We start from the raw sequence: 6,000 nt of genomic DNA on the forward strand, positions 1-6,000 counted from the left end.
GACACACTCAAAGTGGGTCATTTGGGAAGTGTTTGATAAAGGGACTATTTACCAAGATGCCAACAAAGTGTAGGAAACTGTAAGTGACAGTGCCATACCAGAGTTGGTAACCAAGATGAGTCAGGGAGGATACCATTACCCCTAGGCCCAAAAGATGAGGAAAAAGAGCAATTACTGTGTTAAGACAGAGACAGAGAAAGCTGACGAAGATGGTGCTTGATCTGAGCTGTCATCTTCCCAGAGAAACACAGCCAGCCTGAGATGATCTTGCAGTGAGGAATCCTGGGGAATAAATACTCTACTACCCGCCTCTGATCTCTTGCTAGTGTTCCCCATTTGCCTTTCCCTAAAGGAAGTCATACATCATGAGAGCCTAATGATGTGATCCATATGAGACACCCCTTCACGGCACAGAGAAGGCTAGAGAAAGGTGGAAAGAACATCTGGAGAGGCAAATGAAAGATATCTGGAACAATTACTTTGTGTGTGAAGAAGTATGGTTGCAAACTCCCCAAATTTGATGAAAGACAGAAACCTACAGACCCAAGGAACTCAATGAACCCTAAACAGAACTAATTCAAAGAATTATAAGCCCAGACATATCATAATCAAACCACTAAAGACAAAGAAAAAATCTTGAAAACAGCCAAACAAAAATGACCCCACTACCTATATAGAAGAGTGATCCAAATTACTGCAGTTTTTCCTCAGACACCATGATGGCCAGAGGAAGTGACACAACATCTTTTTTTAATTGTTAAGTATGGGCACAATATTGTACAGCAACATTTTAGTGTGACTACAAAAGGGGGAGCACAAGGGACATTATTGGCGGAGACAGTACTGCTCTTTATCCTGATCATGGTGTTGGTTACACAAATCTATATGTGTATTAAAACTCACAGAACTGAACACAGAATAAAAGAAGGTCAGTCTTACTATAATGATAAAGATATAATCACAAGGAGATAAATTTGAGTTTATTTGTCTATCTCTATCTCATCATCTCAGAGTCATTTCCAGATGTGTATCTTCATTTTGCCCATCAAAACAGGAACCTCTAGCCTGTGGCTTTATCTGTATTTTCAAATAAACAAATTGCTTTTGAATTTTATTTAAAACAAAAGTCAGGGGTGGCTCTGACATCCGATTTTCTACAGAAGAGAAAACCAAAGATCTAGCATTCTCTGAGGAGGTTAGGGAGGAGGGGGGGGTGGCCCAAGGGAGACAGAAACTGAGGAGGAGCTGTGGGCTGGGCTTGTGAAGGGGTCAGGCAGAGGGAAGTGGTTTTCTCAGAAACTCAGATCAGCCAGATGCAATAAACAAAGGAGGCTGCCAGATTCTGACAGTAAAAGACTACTTCTGAGCAGAAGGTCAAACTGAGTTGACATTCGTTTATCTTAATGAAGAATGGAAAGAATTTACAACCAGTCGGGCCATAAAAGGACTGATTTAGAAACACTGTAGAAGAGAAATTCATACCATCTTTCGCTTGAGAAAGAAAGTAATTCACCAGGATCTTTATTTAAGTTTCACCCTGAAAATCTTTCTTATGACAATATGTCTTTTAAACTTCATGATTAATGAGTTCAAAAACAGAAGAATTTAAACTCAAATGCCTGGTTCCATATCAGAATTCCTCCTTACAAGCCATCCAGATGAGATTAACCTCGCCACCTTGTGGCTACAAAAAGTTTTCTTCGGAAGAAACTAGAAAAGAAAAAATTAATTTTTTCACACAATTCTTTGAAAATTATTAATGAATTATTGAGCAAATATATTCTAATATCTCCCAGGTGGCAGGCACAGTAGGTAATGGAAATGCACCTGGGAACAGGTGGGACAGCCCCCTGCCTTGTCTAACCCAGGTGACATTGAGGAGTAAGGGGCCAAGAAATCGTGACATCTTCCCCTCCTCTACCAGGCACGCCCCATGCCACCCGCTCTACTTGAGCCAGTTGGTCAGAATCAGGCCATTACACCACCAAAACCCCAGAGTTAGAGGGCAGGTGGGGGTTTCCTACTACACCACTGTCTCCAGCCAGTTTTCTCCCTGTCCCACCTCATCTGCTCCAGGGACACACAATTCAGGAACCAGATATCCCAGTTCAGAGCTGGAGTCAGCCCCTGTCACAGCCCACCCGGCCTGAGCATCCACAGAGATGGTAGCTCAGTGCTGCCCCAACCCTGGCCCAGTGAGCCACAGGTCTGCCGATCCAATGGGAAGACCTTCCACAGTCACAAGAATAGTGGGAAACAATCTTCGGAAAAGCTCTTCTCAGAAACTTGGGCTCCATGGTGGAAGGACCCCAGGAGTGGCCTCCCCCTCCCCGACCTAGCCAAGTCTGCGGTCACAGAGGAATCTGCCTGCCCCTAAGAGGAAGCAGGGTGACCCAAGATCCAAAGTAGAACGCCCTGAGAGCTCAGCTCCCAGCCCCCAGCACGATCTGATCACCTTCAGCACAAAAGACAAGAAGGATTTTTTAAAATGGGACACGAAAAGCACCAGCCATAAACGCAAGGACTGATAAATCCAAGTGTGTTCAAGTTAGAAACTTCTGACCCTCAAAAAATGAATAAAGAAAATGAAAAGATAAGTCATATAACATGATGAAATACTTATTGACAGATATAATTAACAAAGAGCCAGTATCCAGAATGTGTTAAGTTGAACCATTTGAAACTGCCATTTTTTGTAGGTCAAATACCAGCAATTTCATATGGTTTAATCTAGTATAAAGAATTCTTACAAATCTTTAAGGCAGACAACCCGAGAGAAAAATTGGCCAAAGATTTGAGCAGACACTCTACATAAGAGGAACTCCAAATGACGAGTATGCATAGCAAACATCCTCAACCTCATCAGTATTCTGGTAAAGGTAAATTAAAGCCACAATCAGATAACACAAACTAATCGGCCATATTTGGCAAAAAGTTAAAAGTCTGACAATAACAAGTCTTGTGAGGATGTGGAGGATTGAACACTCTCATCCACGGCTGACAGGAAGGTAAACTGGTACAACCACTTTGAAAAATATGCATGAACTAGTAAAACCGAGATATATGGCTTACGGCTCCACCATTGCATTCCAAGGCACACACTCAGGTACACATAGTCAGCAGCTCATATGTCCAAAAAGGTGTATAGAAGCATTGTTCATAATATCCCCAAACTGGAAACAAGCCTGGGATCCATCCTCAGCAGAACAGATGTATTAATTGTTACAAACTCCCAGAGCAGAAAACTACCTAGCAATGAACAACCCATAACTACCTGAAACTGAGCAAAATATGCAAGACACCCAAAATGCCTTCAGTAAGATTCTATTTATATAAAATTCAGAACAGGCAAAAACAATCTATATCCTTTAGGGCTGCATACATAGATGGCAAAACACCAGTCTAGAGAAAAGCAAAGAAGGGATTTGCACGAGAATCATTCTGTGGGTCACCTGTAGAGGGAAGGAGAAAGGGAGAGGGCATCATTCAGGGACTGCGGCTGCTCCTGGGACAATGAGCTGTTTCTTGATTTACAGGTGCATAAATTTGCTTTATGATTAATCATACAACCATATTTACATGTTTAATGTTCACTTGCGTAAATGTTATATTTTACAATTAAAAAGAAAAAGAAGTCAAAATTCTGCCAAGTTCAAAGATCTTTAGACGAATCTTAAGGACAACAGGAATGAAAATGTCATTGAAGTGGTGTAGTGGCCTGGGTAGAAGTTTACAGATCATTATCTAACTTGAAAACTCGAAATGATAGGTCCCAGATCTAACAGGGAAAGCTCAATGACCACCTCCTTTAAGTTATAAAGTCCCTATTTTGGACTATAAACAGGGCTCAGGGTGTCCCATTACAGTGACAGACATGGACGCAGACACATCCCAACCAGGTACTTTAGTTAAGAAGTCTCAGCAAGTTGGAAACGCATTCCCCAAAATTGGGAACCACAACGTAAAGTCGAGTAGTACTTTCAAGAAGAAGAAAATAAAACCAACATCAAGGATGCCCTTAGTTCCTGGAACATTTGAAGCCAGAAATAGTGGGAAACGCAGTAAAAGAAGCTGAGGCTAGACATAAGGACTGAACGAAATGGAGAAATACAACAGCAGTTAGAAACGCTCCCCAGAGTATGGCCTCCCATTCCTTTGCTGAACTCATAAAATGTCGTGTGGTTTGGAGGCCCGGCAACAGATTATAGGAATTTAGAAGGGTGGTGCTCCCTCTGTTCATCACAGCCTTACTCACAATAGCCAAGACTTGGCAGCAACCTAGGTGCCCATCAAGGGATGAATGGATAAAGAAGATGCATATATACACGATGGAATACTACTCAGCCACAAGAAATGATGAAATCCTGCCATTTGTGATAACATAGATGGACCTTGAGGATACTATGCTAAGTGAAATAAGTCAGAGGGAGAAAGTCAATTACCGTATGCTCTCACTCATAAGTGGAAGATAAAAACAATGATAAACATATAGCAACAGAGATTGGATTGGTGGTTACCAGAGAAGAAGGGGTTAGGGTGAAGGGAGTGATTAAGCACATGTGTGGTAACGGATTTTAAATAGTCTTTGGGTGGTGAACATGATGTAATCTACACAGAATTCGAAATATATTACGATGTACATCTGAAAGTTATATAATGTTATAATCCAATGTTACTGCGATGATAAAAAAAAAAAATTTTAAAGAAGGGTAGTGCTATCCCCAGTGGCTTGAGGGATATATCTCTGTCCCCGCCAGGTAGGGAAAGTCAGTCAGTCGGTAGCATAGCGCCTACCAGGGCACACATTCAACTTTTGCCAAATTAATCTGAAACCATGAGAACCGGAAGGTTTCCAACTCCCCGAAGCCGCGCTACGGAGACACGAGGTGGCGCTGTTAGCAGCACGGGGTGGGAAGGCGGGGCTTACGGCTCGAGAGCGGCCATATCCTCGTAGCCAATGGACAATCTGCCTGCCGCTCACTCCCTAACAACCAATGAGGAGGGAGTTGTGCTGCGGCTGACTGAGAGGACACGCCTCGGCGCGCGGTGAGCCTTGAACTCCGATTTGGGGACGGCCGGGGTCGCTAGGCTGGCGGAGGTGGGGCCCCGCACTCCGAGGCTGTCCCCGCCGGGTGCCCCGACCCCCGCCACCCGCGGCACCCCACTGGACAGCACCCACAAGAGCTGCTCCTCCTCCCCCTCCCCTTCCTGGAGCGCCGGGGCTTAGGCGGGAGGAGGGACGGGCCCCCTGCACTGCCGGGCTGTATTTGCAGTCACGCCGAGCCCACCTCGCCGGGGGGACTTGCCGCATCACTGGCTACAGCCCTTTCTCAAATGGGCGCCACGTCCTCGCGCGGGAAGCCCCCAACCAACACATACGCTGCGTGCTCTTTGTAGCTGCCTGACCTCCCCAACCAGACTGTGAACCCTGACGTCAGGACTGGCGCAGGTGTGTCTGCGTCTCCCCGCAGGTCTTACCTGAGGATGTCCCGGGGAACGGGCCTCTTCAGACATTGCCCAGCAGCACCCAGCTCCCAGGGCAACGCCGGTTCCCTTTGCCTGTTCAGAATAGGCGGCTTTCCCCTGGGAAGGAAAACTGCGGGATCGCCGTGGCACAGAGTTCTTCCGGGACTCCAGATTCTTCAGATTAGTCTTGCCCATGGTTCTGGGCAAGATGTTTCCCGCCTGAAGGCACTGGATTGAGTCGGCCTGAAGCCCGTAGGTTGAATTTGGGCGCTCAGAATAGAAGATGTGGAAACCAATTAGGTTCTCCCCTAGAGACTTGATTTATGAGCCTCCTTCCTAACAGAGCATGTGGCAGACCTGAAGTCAAAAATGAGAGAGAGGAACTTAAAGTTAACTCTTGAGTCTGCGGTAGAAGGTACTCAACAACAACAGAAACTAGTTCCAGCTTTCTTAGGGTTTCAGAGGAGAACCAGGGCTCTGCTGGGAAGGCCTGGATGAGAACACCAAGAGAAGCCTGGAAGTGAGCGCCTGTCA

The sequence above is a fragment of the Equus quagga genome, chromosome 8 (genome assembly GCF_021613505.1).
Source record: "Equus quagga isolate Etosha38 chromosome 8, UCLA_HA_Equagga_1.0, whole genome shotgun sequence".
Taxonomy (NCBI): Eukaryota; Metazoa; Chordata; class Mammalia; order Perissodactyla; family Equidae; genus Equus; species Equus quagga.